Source organism: Varanus komodoensis, unplaced genomic scaffold (assembly GCF_004798865.1).
Source record: "Varanus komodoensis strain SLA01 unplaced genomic scaffold, ASM479886v1 scaffold38, whole genome shotgun sequence".
NCBI classification, from domain to species: domain Eukaryota; kingdom Metazoa; phylum Chordata; class Lepidosauria; order Squamata; family Varanidae; genus Varanus; species Varanus komodoensis.
The window spans coordinates 3,388,364-3,407,874 of record NW_025335909.1 but is presented as its reverse complement, the minus strand read 5'-3'; the positions used below and the strand labels follow the sequence as shown (position 1 = coordinate 3,407,874).

Here is a 19,511-nt window from a genome sequence, read left to right as displayed (position 1 = left end):
AAATACCTTTGATTGTATTGCTTGTTTCCTTTTGCAAAGGCAGATAGCCCAGTCTGTCTATAGGATCACAGCATCTCTCCACGATTAATTACTGTCTTCTTTTCTCCCAGTGCCTGGCCTCTCCAGAGTTTTACATTTCATTGTTAAAGATCAGACATTGTGTCATGGGAGAGTCTATCTTCTTGAGATCTTGGAAAGCTGGTGAAGCGCACCAGGATGGGCAATGACGGGCTAAAAGGAGGGAAGCCCAGGCCTTCTCTGTTCCCACCTAGATTCAATTGTGGCAGATGCAGATAAGCTGTGGAAAGGCCCCCACCTGAAATCCTGCCCAGCCAAGGGCCAGTGTTAGTTCTGAAGAACTTCTGGGGGTCCACAGGTTAGCTGGAGGGAAAGGCAAAGTGGGCCTGATCCAAATCACCCCCAAATAAAAAGAAGAGCATGTCACATCAGCACAGGTTCTACTGCCAGGAGCTGAGGTGAGGCATGTCAATCTTTTAAAGTGGGAGGGGGAGCTGCACAAGAACTAAGCCTCGGACCTGGTGTGAGGCCTCAGCCCCTGCCTCCACCCCTCCCCCATGCAGAGCACCCCCTGATCTCCCTTCCAAGGCACTTTTGCAGCCAAGGTGGGGGAGGACAATGTGATTCTTTCCACACCTGGGGCAAAGGGTGCGGGGTGCAGTTGTGTCCTTCTAAGTCCCAGCTGCAAGGTCGAAGGTTCTCAGCACTGGGACTCCCTGCAATCCCATGGCTTCCCCGAGGTATCAGGTGCCACAGGATTATGTCCTCCAGCCTGATCCTTTTTCCTCATTCTATTACCTTTTATTATTTTATGTATTTGTATAGCATTGTATTTTTACAGCTCTATAGCATTTTAGCCATTTGTAAGCCATCCAGGGAACAGGCATTCTTACGGCATTTATTTATTTAGTTATTCTCTGTTCCAACCAACAGCTGGATCTCTCCTGGGCAGATTGGAACTGTAAAAAATGCTTAGGTAAATAATAATGCACAAAAAGAAAAAAAAACTCTGCTTCCCATAGAGAAAGTGGGAATAAACGTGTTTGTTAGGGGGAAGTATGCATTCTTTAGGGAGCATCGCTTGCTAAAAATGCATATTTTAAAAGCGCATTGTTGGAAGAGGCATATGAACATGAATAGCTTTAGATAAATGCCCGTGAAAATAATATGAATGTACATGCTGGCTTTAAAAAAATGCAAACAGATGTAGAAGCATCGTGAAATGGACTTCCCTGAAAGAAAATGAGAAAGTGGGTGCTGTGGGTGTTCTGGATGCTTGCAGCTTCCCAACCTATTATGATATCCAATTTTTCTTTGTCGGGGCCACAGAACCGGACCTGCTAGTTTCTACTGTGTGGCTGCTTCAGATGCCTTCAGAGCATGGGGAAAAGGCATCTTTGGGGAGCTGGGATGATGCCATTTTCTCTGTGTCATCTCTTCTTCTTGGAAAACCACAATCCTCAGAGCCTCCAGGCATCAACATTTCACCTTCTACAAGAAGTCAATGCCCATGCACTTACACCCACTCTTTAAAAATCTCTTTGAGGGCATGGGACTAACTGAGCCGGGAGTTGTGTCCTAGCAAAATGAATCAACTGTATGCTATCACCCTTGGATACAGCTAGGGAGAGAATTCATACCCATTCGGGATTTTCTGCCCCTGATCTGCAACAGACAAAAGTTGCAGACTTGTGGGCCAATTTTGTTGTGGGGGAGAAGTTTGCACAACTTTGCAAACTTCTGCTGATGAGTATTAGCATCCAGGTGCATTAGCAGAAATGTGCGCAAATTCTCTGCCTCCTTGACAAACACCCTGTTCCATCAAAGGGCACACAATGGAATAAAAGACCCCAACAATGCATGACGCACAGATGGGTTGACAGAATCCCTCCACCTGAGCCAGGCTCCTCTGCTCAGTATGCCCCCCTTCTAGTCATGGGATGGATCCTGTTGGGATCCATCCCTCAAAGCACTTCGGGACATCCTCTTGTGCCCAGCTTGGCCTTCCAAAGTGAGCTGAGCCAAGAGGAAGCCTGCGAAGGCCTGGGGACCCCCAGTTGTGCAACCAGCAACCCTCAAATGTTGGCTGCACTGGACATGCAAGAGAGTCTCTGCTTGCACAGAATGTGAAGCTCAGTTCCTGAAGAGAAACCTGTGAAAATGGGGTGCACTTGCCAGAAATCCAGACTCCGGGCCACTGCAGGGTGGACTGAAGTCTGGGGAGCACAGCCCTGGGAATCTGATGGTTCCCCACCTGAAATGGATTCCTCAGACATTTCTACCCTCTTCTTAGAAAAGTCCCTGCTGTAGGCCTGCATTAAGATGCATGCTGGGGAGCTCTATAAACCCATTAATCAGCCAGTTCAGCTACCAGTGTATGGGCAGAGCCTGCATTAATCAAGGTTCATGAGATGAAAGATGGCCTTTGATCACCGATAAAATGCCCATGCAAGCAAGTGAGCACTAAGCATTGGTTGTTTGCCAACTTCAGTAAGAATTAGCCCTTCATTTTGGAGTCAAAATTCTCTGGAACAGCCCCATCCCGAAAACCCACAAAGCTGGAGGCTTTGGGTGACATGTGGACTGGCTCTTCCTGCTTAGAGAGGTTTCTTTGCAAGAAACTGAGTTTCCCGTTCAATAGATAAGCAATCAGAATGGGAAAGCTCCATTCTCTCTGGTTCTAAACAGCTCTCGTCAGTGTGTGCAATGAAAGAAAACCTTCTCTGTGTGTTTGTGCATGTCCGTAAGAGAGAAAAGATAGAGTGAGAGGAGGATGGAAAGATGGATTGCACACAGCTGAAATTGGTGTAGCTTATTACGCTGTCAGAGAGCAAAAATTCATTGCCAAGCCAGATGGAGTACAAATGCCCGCGAGTGTGAACTCCAAATATTCAGCAATTCCATCTGGTGGTTGTTACAAGGAAGTCCTTTTGTGAGCAGATGGGGGGGATCCCTTCTGAGTGTGCATTTTGCAGTGGTCGAAATGGTATTTGGTCAGACGGTGAACATCCTGGCATGGTGGCAGCAGTTTTGGATACCAGTCAGGTATGCCCGGATTTTAAGACAACCCTCAACTGCACGGCACTTAATTGGTTTACTGGGATTTCATGAGCTTCTTAAACAGGCCATCTTATTAATTTGTATCTTTGCATATGCATTTTAATTTGGTTCTAAATGCTGCATAGCAACCTTTTTTCAATTTTTAATGTCCTTCAAATTTGACATTGTGTCCTATGTTGTTACAAACTGCCCGGGCAGCTCTGATGGGGGAGAGGGTGTTTTAGAAATTAATTAAATGGATAAACTGGGGGAGGCTGCCCTTTAGAACACCTGCCCATGCTAATCGCACCCTTCCCGTCCTCAGGTGTGCCAGCCCCAGGCCGGCCTCCTTGCTTTGCTGGCTCCCCTCGCTTTCCCTGCACACTTCTCTAGGTTTGCAACGACTGCTTCACAACGGATCAAATGGGTAAGTCTCGGGCACGCTCAACACCTGCTAGCCCTGTGGCACTATTGCCCACCCTGGGCTGACAGCAGCTCATCCAAATGATGGACCAGAGCATAACAAGGCAGCGGCGAGGCCAGGAGGGTCTCCAACAGCATCTGCTGCGCAAACAGGTGCTTACTTCTCTCTGTCTTGTTTCCAGGTTTAACACTCCAGTGCTCAGACAGGGAAGAGCAAGCCTGGGGAGTCCTGGCTAAGCCGGAGAGAGGGTTTTCCAGCAAACTAGACCCAGCCAATCCCCATTTCTAAATCAAGACTGCCATCTAGTGGCCAAAGTCGAGCTCTACCGATGTTTTGATGTGGTTGCTTGCTTTTCTTCAAACTTTCCAGTGGAGTCATTTGGGCAATACAGATTTCCCACACAGGGAAAGCTACAATGCTTGGGGCCTTTTCCAGTTCAGAGAAAAGGAGATGAAGGATGAAGCGACATTACTGGGATTCATAAAATAAGACATGAGATGGGAAAAGTGGATAGAAAGAATGGGAGGGCTGCCCCCGCCCCAACTCTAGCTGCTGCACAGGGATTATCTATTATCTGATTGGGATCGTGTCTGGGAGAGAGAAAGATTAAACCTTCCCACTGCCATGAGCTTTCCTCTTTCCTTCTGGTTCTCAAACTCAAGACAATCCTTTGCAGTGCAGTTTTTCACTTTAGACTTACCAAATTACACAGTAGAATGAACTCTAAATAGCCTTCTACCAAAGCTGAGGGAGAAGCCTCTGCCCATGTAAAGAGCTGAATCTGAACCTGAAACGCCTCTGTATCTTTCATCCCTTTCATCAGCTGCCCTTGGGGTGGCTCTCATGGCTTGTGGGCCAGACGGCAGAAACAACAAAGACCCTCTACCTAGACAGTCTGTTTCTCCTGTAACCTCCTTACCAGGCCAAGGACGGGGTTCAAACTTCGCACCCTTTCTCCTTTCCAAATCCAAAGTAGACCAGTTCTCAAGCTCTGCTTCAGGAACTTCACTGGGCAACCTTGAAGTGTCAACATCCGGCCACCGCTCCTCCTCTTCAGAATCCGAGGGACCTCAGAGGAACCAGCCTGCAATGAGCAAGTGATGGATGCCCCCATTCTGCATGCCCTTGCATGCTGCAGTCCTGAGAAGAATCAAGAATCATTTTCAACAAACATACATGCTACTCAATTTGCTTTAACAGGCAGACACAACAGGGGCTTCTGTCAGTTACTTCCCCCTGTGAGAGGCATGTGTGTCCCCAGAGAGGCAGCCAGCCCAGCTGTTCCCATGCCAGCTGCAAAGGGGGCAGGCCATGGGTCCGACATAGCAGCATCTTGGAGCTGGGATTCTGAATGGACCCTAACCTCTACCCAGACAGCATCAAAAAGCCACAGAGTTGGGCCCTATTTAAAATATACGTGGCATAAATTGGTGCCGGTTGCTTGTTTAATTCCTGTTTGGTTTTGTTTTGTTTTGCTATTCATAGTTTATGTCTCATGGTTCCTGAACAATTTCAATCACCTGGAAAGCTTCAGTTATTGAGCACTATAATTAAGTTATAAGATCACCACACCACCACCACCACCACCCAAAACTGTTCAGGTGATGCAGTCTGGTCTGGCTCTTTGGGCCGTCCAATGAAAGATGTCATGAAGGCAAAATGACTTCTTTGTGTAGTGTTCCATGTACCTTGTTCCCATAAAGATGTGGTGAGATCCAAGCATAAACATTAAAGAGTCAACTTGGCCCCCAAAGGGACCCAGATGAGCATGAACGATGACCCATGGAGTGTTGATAGAAAAGGAAAACCCCTGGGAGGGTGACTCAGCTTGCTTGACTCCTCCAATTTAGGGTGCAATCCAGTCTGGGTCCCCATGATCCTCTGAAGATCCTATTTGCCTCCGTGTTCTCCTGCCCTGCCAAATGCCTGGACGACTGGCCAGACAGGTGGACGACTGAGCTGGAAATAAGGTGCAGAGGGCCAAGCCCTGTGATCCCAGCATGACCAGGGTCAGCACTGTCAGGCAGCAACAGCCCACACAAGTTGTCATCTATCCCTTACCACTGGCTATGCTGGCTGGGGATGCTGGAAATGGCATCCCAACCACATCGGGAGGGCCACACATTCTCCAGTCCTGCTCCAGCTCCTCCACATGCAATCTGAGAGGGTGGCACCCACCCTTGCTGCAGACGCCCCGATCCACCAGGTTCCACCCTAAATGAAGGACAGGCACTGAAAGTAAACAAGCAAGTTATTTCAATACCCTGGCTGAAACTGCCTCCAATCTGGACACGCACCTTGAAAATAGATTCTAAGTAAGACAACACCTGACAATCTGGCTTAAACCACCAGATGTCACACTTGGTCTTTGTGTCGTATTTATTTGCCTGCTTCTCCTCTCTGTGTTATGTCAGGCAGTGCAGGAAGAGAAAAGAATCCAGGGCCGTGCTGAGCCATACCCAAGCCCCATCGAACCCATTCTCTTCCGAGAGCGGTCGACCCTGTGCATGTTGGATGCCCACAAAGAGGACATGAGTTCAGCGGCACCTCCAGCCCTTGTGTTCCCCAGCAACTGGAAGGCAGAGGCATGCGGCTTCCAAAACTGGAGGTGATAGATGGCCACGAGTTATGGTGGCCATCTGCTCCCAGTTCCTTGGAGCACGACTGGGAGGGTGCTGCTGCTTGTGGGTTTCTCTGGGCCGCCGTGGGACAAAATTTTCGTAAAGTGAATCCCCTGGATTGGCTCAGTGGGACTCCCCTTATGTTCTTATCTGTATTTGCAGGGCTTCAACACTGTTGGGAAGAGCAGAAAGGATTCTATTACCCCTTCTTCCTTTGAATTCTGGTGCTCAAATATCTGTACTTATGGGGAGAATGGGAAGGGGTGGTTGGAAGCTCATAGGGTGAGGGAGTTGGAGACTTCTGGGTGTAAGGCGATAGGTGGTCTTCTAAATTAGAGGGGGCTGGTGGGTCAGAGTCCATGACTGTACCTCATTGAGCTTAAATTGCTTTTACTGTTGAGACTGAGAAAGAGAACTGCCTTGGGCATTTGTTCTCAAGGGCTGCTGGCTGGGCTGCAGGGGAATTGAAATTGGGACTTGAAACAGAGCTTGGGAGACCCTGGGAACATGGGCCATCTCGGGACAATGAAATGAGAGAAGTGGAGATGCTTATCTCAAGGTCAGACTCCCCAGTGGGCTGGGGACAACCAAGCCGTTCAGTTGGTGGGAGGGGACTTGGAGCAGGGAGAGGCAGACACGGCTCTTAACCTCATGGCTCCTTGCCACCAGAGGAGGGCAGCCCAGTTGGAGGATGCGCATGTGAAAAGGAGGCTTTCAGAAGGCTCCTCCCAAAGGAATGGGGCCCAGGCATGCTCATAAGCAGAGCTCCTGGAGGTGAATGCTAGATTGGGTTCAACCAACTGCTCTGTGCATGCTCAGAGATTCATTCTGGGTCTTTTCCACTTTTGGTCAATAAAGAATGCTTTGCAAGGAAAAAGGTCTGTAGCTTTTGAATGAGTGAAGGAGGAATCCCAGTTCGCAACATTTACTATTATTCTTGCTAGTTTATTTCTGCCCCAGCAGCCAGCTGAGGCTCCCTGGGCAGTTTACACAGCACATACATTACAATAAGAATGCAATGGAAAATAAAAATATAGTAAAGCATAAATGCTATACTGAAGAATTTAAAACCCAATTTAACTGCTACAATAACCAGTACAAAATGTAAGTGAGGACATAGGATGAGTTAGACAGCTGAGTCGTCACCCCAATAATGTCCCAATATATAATTTAGGGCTCAAAGAGGACAGTCTTAATCTGGCACTGAGAGGATGGTAGTCTGTGCCAGGCAGGCCTCAGTGGGGAGCTGGCTGTGGGGCCCCACTGAGAAGGTTGTTGTCACCAACCAAGCCTCCACAGGAGATGGGCACTGGCCCCAGATCTTGGTTGTCGGCTTTGGGTAGTTTGCGGCTTGTTTTCCTGACCTTTGAGAAATATCCTGGCTTCTGGGCCAATTCAAGGGCTCACCTTTCCCAAGCAAGTGCAGCCTTTTCTCTTGCTCTCCATCTACCTGTCTAGTTCCCACCGCTGCACACAAGGCACAGCAGGGGCACATCCCCTGATCCCGCTGTGTCCTTCTGTGTAGAATAGCTGCAGGATGACTGAATCCACAACTGCCCTGTTGTCATGTATGGCTCCTAGTTAAAGCATCCCTGACGGATGGCTGTCCAACTGCTTCTTGAATGCTTCCAATATGGAAAGGCCATGACCTTCCCAGGCTAACAACAACAACAACACCGAGCCAGGGAGACTGTGGTGACTCTTACGCATTGCTGCTTTTGCTCTAAGCTTTATAGGAAAGATTCGTGGTGCCCCATGGGTGTGAATCTACTTGGGAAAGGAGCTCGGCGCCATGGGCAGGTCCTATAAATCTCAGCCAAAAAGTGGCCATGGGTAATGATCCCCACTGACAGAGGCATAGTCAGCCTCCTCTTCTTGCAGCTGCCTTCTCTACCTGCTCCTCTCCAGGTGGATGACAACTCCCAGCATCCCTGGCCATTGGCTGTGCACTGGAGCTAAGCATAAGTAGATATGTCAGCTTTGGTTTCTCTCAGCTTCTCACTTTTACAGTCTAAGTTTAAAAGGTTTTTTGTTTGACTGTATTTTACGGTGTCATAAAAATGCATAGACAGTTTGTGCACATTCCTCTTAAAATATGCATTAACATCATTTTGCCTAACAAATACACTGTTCCAAGCAAATTCTGTATTTAATGCATGTGACTCCTATTTTCATTTATATATGCGTTTGTTCACATACCCCTCACACACACATCTTCCATTGGAGGACACTGCAAAATCCAGAGAAATGCAGACTCCAAAAGAGTGTGGAGCCATTACTTGTTTATCTAACACATTATTACCCTGCTTCTTAGTCAAAAAGTATTCCCAGTGCAACTTGCATAAATGGATAAAAACAAGGCTTACAATCTAAATAGACAGGACACAAAAGGAAGGAGGGAAGAAAAGAGTGGGGAGAGAGCAGAGAGGGGAGAGAATAGAGAAGAGAGGGAAGGGAAGGGAGAAGGGAGAAGGGAGAGCACGTGCGTGTTTAGCAGGGCTGAACTGTTCTCCTATTTCCCATTGTACTTCCCTCTGACACAGCCTGCTGGAGCGGCCATGGGTGGGGTCCATGCACCTACAAGTTCAAACATGCAACATTGCCCATTTCTCTCCTGCCTATAGCTGAGGCTGATGGAGGTTAGTCCAAAGCCTCTGGAGGATTAGCAGGTCCGGGCGAGTGCGCAGCACGGGCTCTTTGGGGAGGGGTGGTCCCCGGCTCCCGCAGAGCTGTCGCTCCCCCTGCTCAGCACAGTGCCTCTCTCATGTTCAACATAGGGGGAAACCTTCTTCAGGGAGTCTGAAGTGCTAATGGGCCATGAAGCATATGGCAGTGTTCTGCCATCTCAAGAGCCATATGTGCGGCCTACAGACTGTCGGGATGCGACACACTACAGATAATATCCGTGATAAATTATTCACTTAACCAAAAATTGTATATCAAACCGCGGCAGCTGGTAAAAGCTGGAGCGACGCCCAGTACATTAAGGGAAGTTTGCTTCCTCAAAGCTTGACGGTTCTTTGGGGGATTTTGAATTATGCATGTTACTCTGAAAGCTAATGCCGTCCATACGCATTCAAAGTTATTATTAACCTCATCAAGCAGAAGAGTGATAGAAAAAGCAGCTGGTTTTCGCCTAACGCATTTAGGACACAGGGACATTTTAAAGGAGTTACTGATAAAGGGCACCGGGGTCTATTCCTGACAACCTGGGAGCACAGGTAGGTCTTGGGAGATTTGGCTGCCGGGTCTGCTCAGAACTGGAATAGCAACACACAATCTGTCCACGTTCCCTGCTTCCTGGCACCTGTCCCTAATCAATCAGTGTTTGTACCCATTTGATCTTTGGGGAAGGTGCCAATTAAAGCTGTCCATTAATCAGTGCTAGAACTGCCTTTCATTAAGCTTCAGGCTCCTTTCTCTGGTCGCCCGCACCCTCAGTCTCAAGGTGCAGCTGTAAGGGATAAGGGTTTGATGCCTCTTTTGGCCGCCCTCTGGTCTTCTCCCTGTTCTGACGAGGAAATGCTGATGGCCCCTGTTGGCCAGGAATCCACCTGAAAACTACCAGAGGCAGGGCCTTCAATACAGTGGCTCCCATCCTATGGAAGGCCATGAGCTGGTCTTCCCCCCTCCTTCCTTCCAGGAAGAACCAGGACAAAAGGCTTCCTAACTCATGTCTGTATTATATTGAAGCTGGCCCGCTAGGCTGCCTTTGTGATGTTAAAGCAGCATATTGTGGAATTCAATAACATAAGACACCAGCAGAGTGAGAACACGATCTGTTAGCAGCCAAGAGCAGAAACTCCTATAGAATTAAAGAAATCCCCAAGCACACAGAAGGTTTCCTGTAGGGATCAGATAGGGAGAGGGCCAGCACAGGAGCTAACAGGTGGCACCCCCTTAACAACTGTTGCCATGCACCTTGTGTCACGGGTACCATCAATCATGCTCCACCAAGTGGATCACACCAGGAAAGCTGGGGGCGATTCATCCTGTCTTGCATGGATGCCTTGTCCCATTTGCTTTTCAAAATCAGGGATGTGGGATGGAGACTGGGCTTGTTCCCAAAGTTCCAAAGATCAGCAAGTTATGCCTATGCAAACCGGCCCCAAAGGTGGATTCAGTGGACACACGCAAGAGCATTCATACAACCTCTTTGCCATCAGATCAGGGCAGCCCAGAATAGATGGGGAAAGGTTTTGTGAACTCCGACAGATGGCTGCGCATTGGATTATGTAGCGAGAAAGCCTTAGCTGTACCATATTATATTATAATGTAAAACACACATTTGGGTCTTCATTGTCTAGCCTTTCCTCTTCTGCACTTGACAGAATGCAGCTGGCAGGATTTGAGACACAATAAGGTGCAGGAGGGGGAACGCTGGATCGTAGAACCCAAAGTGCAAATAAATATTTCACCAAACATTAGCACACTAGACCTGCTAACATAAATAAAGCAGAAGCAAACGGCACACAGCTTCAAATGCCATTTGGCTTAAGTCATCTGTCCCTTCAGTCTGAGAGATTTATTCCGAGGCAAAATATGGAGACGGGGGCAGGAAGAAGGATTGCTTTATTCTTGGCCGCTTTGTCTCACATGCAAGCAGCAAAGGGAGAGTGCAGAAAGGGCAGGAAGAAGTAGGGGAAGCCAGACACTTTGGTCTGGTGAGACGGCTAGGAAAACCAGAACCATTTGCAATATGTAAATGAAAATGTAAATAAAACATCCATTGCTTAGAAAACAAGCTTTTCTTAGAGCATTCAACAGGAATTCTCAAAAACGAACGTGCACATACCCACACGCTGCAGACAAGGAGAGGGCGGCTATCACGACCCTAAGCTCGCAGACTCCGTGCCTACCAGAAACCAAGCTGAAGAACAATTTCTCAAGCGGGTCCTTCTGCAAAAGAGACTTTCACTAAGATCCACACAATCAGAACCAACTTGCTCAAACCAGCGCCACCCCTGTGCTGTTCCCCACATGGCCCTCTTCTTTCTCAAATACCACCAAGCAATCTCTAGCAGCTCAAAACAGCAGGGATACAAATACGAGCTTACAAGATGGCAGGATGCCTTGCCCAGCAACCCCTGCCTTCCGAGGGCTCTCTGTTGCTCTCCGTTTCACCTCGATGCATCTTATTTTGGACTGAAAAGCAGCCATTGATAGTATTTACTTCCTATTGACTTCGTTCTCAGGATGTGTGTACATGTGCTTGGCTACAGGATGGCGAGCAGGAGAGGACTGAACTAGTATTGACCTCTCAGATACACTTCTAATCACGGCAGTCCATCTGAAACGTGAAGGCAACTTTCTGGGCCACCGCTTACTCTCCTGCAGCCGCAAGACCGAAGCAAAGACGAACACCCACTGAGCCACCACACACCTCCTCCTCCATGCCTTTTCCCTCCCCAGTTCTCCAAGCAGTAGGAAGGGTCAGAGAAGGCTTTTCATTGTGACTGCGATCGTACGAGAATGTCATTTCTGATCATAATCTCATCCACGAAAGCAAACCCAAGCAAGGACATCACTGGGGAACATCTTGAATTTTCCACCACTTGCATTTGCATTTTTAAAAATCTGCACTTAAAAAACACACCTTCCCACAAATTTGCATACTTCGCTCTGGCAAGGTGGGTGTGTATTTCGATATACTCTGAGCAGTAATATCTGTATATCATTCCCCCCACCCCCAGCAGCTGTCAGTGCTATCCATTTCCTTTGGTAAATAGGTGCATCGTTTTGATGCAAGCGATGCACAATAAACCAGATTATTTGATTTCATCATTCCTGGCTAAGATTCCCTTCATTACCATTGCACATTATCTCCCACACATGAGCACACGTCGGCACGTTGTGTATGTGCAGCAAGCCGAAGGAGGGGCAAGTCGGGTTGCAATCAACACAGCTTAGAACAGGATGTGGCAATGCCCGGCAGATGACTAGGCTGGGGTAAATACCCAAAGCACGTCGAGGTGAGCAAGCAATGGCTTCAACAGGGGACATTTTCAAGAGGCTCCACTCTTTGCTAAGAACAAAGTGATCTAAGGAGCATGATGACAGGTCACCTTCTTGGAAAAACAAACAAACGTTCATGGGATAATGGCCTGGTCTATTAATATAAGACATCATTTGCTCTGTGTTTCATTGGTTGTCTATGCCCTCCAGGTGTTTTTGGCCTAACCATCCCAGTATCCATTACCACCGACTGTTCTGAATAGGGCTGACAGAATTTATAGGGCAAAGGAACCTAACCATCTGGAGGACTTCAAGTTGCTCCCCCCGATGCAGGTGAAGGTAGTCAACTCATGATTCCCGTCCCATCCTGTTCCTTCCCCTCCCCCTTTTCTTACTTGCTTTGTCATTGTCCTCTTCATCTTCTTCTGTAGATCACTTAGGCCTAGAGAGCAGCAATTCCAGGCTACCTGTCTCATTAGGCAGATGTTACTTGGAATGATTTATGGTTCTTTCAAGCTTGATATCCCCACGGAAGATTGTTAGTGAAAAGCCCAAAGTAATCATTTGGAGCTCGGATTTATGATGTTTGACTTAGCCATTCTCGGCAGGCACTCTAACCAGAGGGAGGTGGGCTGAGGGCAGTAAAAGGACAGTCCCTAGAGACAGGAATATACTGTCCACTCTCCAGAGACACCCGAGGAGTAATTTCCATCAAACATGGATGGGATCTAGCTCAGTGGGGAACCCACATGGGGAAGGGAGTGATACTGCAGATGACAAGGATTTGTCCAACATCACCTTTGCAAACAGAGAAAGCTACTTTATACTGAGTCAGACCATTAGTCTATCTAGTCCAATACTCTTGACTCTGACTGGCAGAGGCTCTCCAGGTTTTCAGGCAGTATTTTCTCACAGCCCCTCCTAGAGATGCCAGAAATTGTACCAAGGATCTTCTTCCTGCAGAGCAGATCCTCTACTGCTGTGCTAGAGCCCGTCCAATGCCCAGGGAGAGGATGGAAGAGGTTTATGCCAGAGATACCAGACAGCCATAGCCATCTTGTTTGCTTGTTGCCCATTGGTTGTAATTTTCTGGATAGCTTACAATAAGTACACTAGAACTGGTTAGATCACAACTGGGAAGTTGCAGACTTCCAGATGAACTATGAGCTCAGAGCACCATCATCCCTTACCAGTATGGGACTGTTAGAAACTGCAGTCCAACATCTAGAAGGCAACAGGTTTCCCACGCCTGGGTTAGGCGGAGTGTCCAGTGGCTTATATAACTTTGCTTTGTGCCCCCGTTTTCCTGAACAATGAGATTTCCAGGGTCAGCATCATCAGAATGAGATATTTTCAGAAAGATGGCTGTTACGTGCTATCAAGTTGTCTCTGACTTATGGTGATCCACGAACAAAATCCCCCCAGAATATCCTATCCATGAGAGCCCCGCTCAACTCTTCTAAATTCAAGGCTGTACCTTCCTTTACAGGGTCCATCCGTCTCTTGCTTAGTTTTCCTCTTCCTCTTCTGCCTTTAACCTTCCTTAGCATGATTGTCTCCTCCAGGAGGCCTCCCCTTCTCATGATATGTCCAACGTAATCGATCATCAGCAAGACTGCAATGCAGAATTGAATTGTCCAACATTTGCAGTGGAAAGGGTAGATTGCCCACTCATCCCATAACTCAACCAAACATTCTCACCAGGATCAAAGCCCTGACCAATTAGAAACCATCCAAGGCTTTACCACAGGCTCACCTGCTGACCAGTTTTGAATGTACACAGTGAGATGCAAAACCGTATAATTTTAGAAAGTGGAAGTCCTCGTTCTCCTTGCGTTCCCTAGTTGGACATTATGGCTGGGGGATGCTGGGACTTTTTCTTTTCTGCTTGTAGAAGCATGGGCTGGCATCACTGGGCTCCCCAGCCACATCTTTGTTAGACTGACTACCCGGTCTGAGCATCCAGTCCCAGATGTCAATTTCCCCCTCCAGTCCGAGACGGCCTGTCAGCCATTTTAAACGAAGTAGCAAATTCATGCAAAGAACCCTTCAGAACCACGACATGCGTTTCATGTTCAAGGGCTCAGTTGCTTCACTTTTTCTTGGGCGGCAAACAGCCGTGGCCTCTTTTCCCAGGAATGGCTCCTCACATTCCTCCACAAAGCTCTTTTGAGCTTCATGCCAAACCTTTCTCCCTGTCATACGTTTTTCATCCTCACAAGGGGGTCCCCCCCTTTGCCCGTCTTTTTTTCTTTCTGTCTTTCTTTCTTCTTTTAAAGCAATGCTATTATTCCTCCACATCCCCCTTTAGAAGAAAGAAAGAAAGAACGAAAGACAGAAAAGCCCAGTTATGTCCTTTATTTTAACTGAACTAGTCAGGGAATATTATGGGTCATTTTGTCACCATGGAAACCACAAATAGGCCTTCAAAGTTTTGGAGAGGCACTACGAAGGCCACGGAGTTTCCTCTGGTGGAGAATAATCAGGACACAAAATCAATGAATCCTTTTTTATATGGATGGTGTGAATTGCAAAGCGGCATCCAACAGCCTTTCCCTGCCACTGCGAATTACTCCAGGCGGTTGTTTAATGCGGCTTCCTCTTGACACCTGAGCCCAAATGGAAAATTAATGAGGCAGCATGATCTATGGATCTTTTTAAATCTCATAACCAGACTCCTTTTGAGAATAAAAATGGCCCAATCAGCTTGATATTAGCAAAGAGGGTTCAGAAGCATCTCCTCTCCTGCCAAACCTCGGGCATCGTGTGGAGACGGAGACAGTCTTTGTTTTCCGCAGAAGCAGTGGACAAGAGCAAATGCCTTCTCAGGCATCAGCTTTCTTCAGTGCTGAGCTGTTCCCCATAGGCCCCCAGAGGATGGAAAGAGGGAAGGAGCAGGGAGATGGGGAAGGGGAAAGCAAGACCACATCTAGTGGTGCAACAGAGCAATGGCAGAATTCATAGTGACTCACGGCCTCTTTCTTACAAACTTCTGACCACCATTTCTCCAGTGAAGCAAGAGATGGTCCCTAAACGCTTACAGGATTTAGTGCCAGCTCTGAGTTTCTAAGGCCCTTGAGCAAAGCACATTCAATCACCCCCTCTCCTTCCTTAACCAGCCAACTTTCACGCCACCACGGTCACCAACTTGCTCCTTATCCCTATTCCGTCATTGCTGGCACTCAGAGGCTTGTCAGGCAGAGTCAGCAGCCACAGAGCATCTCCATCCTCCTTCAGCATCGCTAGCACCTGGGCCAGAATGGGAGGAAGGTGAGCAAGCAGACCACCATGGTGAAGGGCAGCAGCAGATCCAGGGCTTGTCTCAGCGTGCTTACGCTCACCAAGTGCCCAGCCAGGCCAACTCCTGGCACCAGCACCAACGAAATGGCACCCTTTCCTGGTTTCCTAAGCTGCATGGCCTATGCCTTTAGCAAGCTGTGACTGCAGGAAGCTGTCCAGAGGTGCTGTGAAATAATGTGGGCTCAGCAAGTGAGCCATTCTGGTGGCAAGCTTCCATCATGTCCTCAAGGAAGGGTCTACATGCATGAGAGGGCTGAGAAATGGGCGAGTTCATACTGAACACAAAGTGATCAAAGCCACACTTCCTGAACTGCCACACGGACCTGGATTCCGGGATGGGGATGGGGATGTGTGTAAATTGCTATAATTTTGTGAAGCAGTTCTCCTACTTAAAATAGGCCCATTAGGAGAAAGTGCATACCAGAATGAGTATATTAAGGGAATGGGTTCACCATATTGTAGTATATTAGTGAAAATTACTCACAAAAATGCACATACTTTGAAAAAATGTGTACGCAAAGGGGAAATTTGGAAAAGGGCACACAAAATTGCATAATGTAGGTAATTGCACATAACTACTTCTGTGCGTACTTTAGAAAAAACACAACTTTCAAAACAGAGGTGGGAAGGAGATGGAACGACGCTGAAGCAGGGAAAGTGAGACATTGAGTGCAAGTGAATTGTAGAGCTTTGTACATTCCAACCCTTCAGATACATTCAGAAGCTGCCAATTAGAGTGTGGCCAGGGCAAAAAGTCAGTCCAGAAGTGAACTGGAAAGCAAAAGAGATCTAGAAACAGGCAAACAAAGAGGCAGGGTGTGGGAAAGCAGGAAGTGGCAAACATCGGATGCAACTATGAAGTTCAGGGGGACAACAGTGTCATTCACTTGTCAACCTGCAAATATGGAGAGCTGGCAAGTAACATGAAGGATTGGTCCTGGATTTGAGAAGCTGCTGAAGGTGCAATGCCAGACCAGGTGGTCTTTGACAGTGGCTTTGTCCCAGGAAGGCCTGGGTGCACATTCCTTCTCAATCATGGAGCTTCCTGGGTCATCTTGGACCTGCCACTCGCTCACTCAAACAGTTGCTGTGAGGATAATAGTGGAGAAGTCCATGCAGACCACCCTGTAGTCCTTGAGGGAATATCAAGGCAATCATGGTTGTCACCGCCTTCATCATCACCAATGACTGAAAGTACTCAGAAGACTCTGGTGTCCTGTTGTCCATTGGTGAGGGAGATGTGATTCCTGGACCCTCATCCAAGATCTCTGACACCTCAAGCATAGAAGATAGAACCATATGAATCTGAAGGGACCTTAAAAGTCATGTAACTCAACCCCATTCTCAGTCAGGAATCTTGTGACAACAGAAATAGCATTCAGTACTGCAAAAGAGAATGGGCCCATTTATTACGCTGGTCTTACACTTAGGAAGCGCCTCTTACTCTTCAGCCAGGATCTGCTGCCTTGCAAATCCCATCCCTTGGTTCTAGTCCTGGAATCTGGAGTGAGACAGAACAGCTCTGCTCCTTCTTCCAGGTAACAGACCTTCGGATCTCAACAGGACCTCTGCTTTTCTCTACTTGAGGTTAAGCAGAAAAAAATTAGCACAAAGATGGAGATTTCCAGGGAAAGGAAAGAGAAAGATGAAAGGATTCATATAAGCAAATATTAGGGGAAGTGCGCCCACTTGGAGATGTTTGAATAACTAGGAAATTATCTGTGCTGGCATTCCTATTGGGCGGCCTGTTGTGTTACAACTTCAATGCGGCATATCTGTTAATAAGGACAGTTAAAAAGGCTGGTTGCTCCTTTGATGCTGGTGGTCCATGTGACACAGGTCCATAAAGCAGAACTTTTTATGGTTTCTATCACACTCATTTAATTTGGATTTTAGAGCAATTCCACATTGTAATGGGTGATCCGGGTTGTTATTCTCATTCTTTCTTAGCACCTGGATTTTAGGTGCTTAATTGAGGGAGAAATTTTTACAATTGGGGTTAATCCTCTAAGTGGTAATGAAAGGTTGGCATTACTGCCGTCTTCCTTTTCGCTCCAACTCCAAAGCAACAATGGCTGATCGTGAATGTTAATTGTGTGAGGATTTCTTCTTTGCTTGCACGACAGATGAGGACACCCTATTCAAGGCCCCAAATGCAGTAGCGAGTACTGGATCATCCTCGTTGCCCTCCTCGGAATCCTTTCCAGTGTCTCTGCATCTTTCTTAAATGGTGGTACCCAGAACTGGATGCAATATTCCAGATGGGGTCTCACCCCAGATTCTTCAATGGGGGGAAGGGGGCTTTTTCTGCAATATGGACTTGAAGACAGGTTTTCCACTTGGGATTTGCACTGCTCCTCAGTAGCACTAATTTGCATTCACCCACGTGCAAGTGTGCCCTTGCACTACCACACGTCAGCACCAGCGGAATGAAATTGTGCTTCGAAAAACATCTGATTCCATCAATGAACAGACAGTGGAATGAAAGATGTTAATCTCCAAAAAGGAAAAAAAGAGATAGAGTGGAGTTTACACAATCTCTCCCTACACAGAAATATGCCCTTGAAGCTCTTTGCAAGCTTAGCACTGTTGGCTGGAAAGGAAAGAGGAGAAAGGACGCTGGCCATCCCCTAAAAGCCTTGTGGGGAATCACAAAAACAATAGCAGTAATGTTCTATTGTCTCTCTAGGCTAGCGAGCCACTAAGACTAATGAGCTCATTTATAGCCCCTGATGGAAGTAATTAAATCTGAAAAATCAAAGCACAACATTCTTGTTTACTGCTCTTCAAAAAGCAATATTCTAATGGAATGCCATCAGCAGCTAATTGAAGCACTAATCTTGACCAGGCCTGGGTCCATTGCCAAAGATAGATAATCTATCATTTTCTTGTCTGGGAAGCAACACAGCACGGCGCCTGGAGAGAGCCCCGATTAGATAGATCTGAAAGAATATAAAAGGAAGCACAGCAAGGCTTTTCAATCAATATTTTGATCATGTTGATGTTAAATGTCCGTCAAGCAGCAGGGAGGTTTGTCTAATGACAAGGGCATGTTTATGAATGACAGATTTTCTTTCCATGGTGTCCCTGCCAATTGCTTCTCATGCATTGCAAAGCGTTGCTGCTATCAGCCTTCTTTGACCTGCAAGGAGGGCTTCCACACTCGCCAATTCCTCTATTGGACCCAGAAGATGGATGTGGCTTGATTCATCCATCTTCTATCATTCTGCTTACTGATCTCTGGATTTCAAAGACCCTTCCCCAAGGTGATGGTGTCCAGATGTTTTGGACTTCCAACTTGCATCGGCCTCAGTCAGTGTGGCCACCAGCTGCTGGAGCTCCAGGTCCAAACCTTCTAGAGGTCACGCGGTCACAGAAGGACGGTGTTTGCTATCTCAGTCTCCAATCCAATTTCCATAAATAAGAAACAAAGCAAATTTATTTTAAAGGGATCCCCACCTCTACATTAGCAGAGAGCACCAAGTGACCCCACCATATCCACACGGCTGAAAAGGATCTACTAGGTTTTATTATGAGAAATGGATTTCTCAGGGCAAGATTGTTGAACTTCTTCCAACCCAAGAGGCAATGCCCAGTTTGGAACAGCTCTCTGGAGCTGCACTGCAGCAGAGGGCAGAACCAAAACAAAAGGGATGTGGTCATAACACCGGCTAATTTTATCTTAAAGCTCTTTCTGCCAGTAAGTAAGACGCAAGGAAGGGCTTACTGATTATTGCATCAAGGTCTGGAAACCCCCAAATGATTCATGGTAGGAAGCAAGGTGTGGATCCTGGGGGAAGGGATGTGATATTTTTGGGAAACTCAGTTAGCCAGACTGGTATGCCCAGCTAGCCATGTGCAATCCCCAAAGCACAAGCTCTCCAAAATTCTCTGAAATTCACCCTGATGCTCATTCCAATTTGAGCTTGTACCAGCTAGCAAGTTTTGTTCTTTTCTTTTGCAGGAAAATTGATGTGTATCTTTTAGACACATATTCTGACTCTGTGCATTCTTCTCCCATTGACTAAAACATTCATCCATTTGTGCATTTGTCAAATGCATTTTTAAATGCATGCATGCTTTTCATTTTTGAGTGGGTCCACAAATCACATTGCAAGCTTGGAAAGTCAAAAACTTTGAGCATGGATTGCCCC

At 47.2% G+C, this 19,511-nt stretch overlaps 1 long non-coding RNA gene across 12 annotated transcripts in view; it reads right to left on the bottom strand.

Annotated features, from left to right (window-relative positions):
- The window catches only part of LOC123028690, a 78,314-nt gene that overhangs the window by 15,431 nt on the left and 43,372 nt on the right, over positions 1-19,511 (bottom strand). For 11 of the 12 annotated variants that reach the window (XR_006415736.1, XR_006415739.1, XR_006415743.1 and 8 more), the window contains 3 exons: positions 13,535-13,672; positions 5,543-5,713; positions 4,401-4,621 (listed from right to left, as the gene is read on the bottom strand). This is a non-coding gene — a long non-coding RNA (uncharacterized LOC123028690). The remainder of the gene's footprint in view (positions 1-4,400; positions 4,622-5,542; positions 5,714-13,534; positions 13,673-19,511) is intronic. The other variant, XR_006415737.1, reaches the window with a different exon arrangement.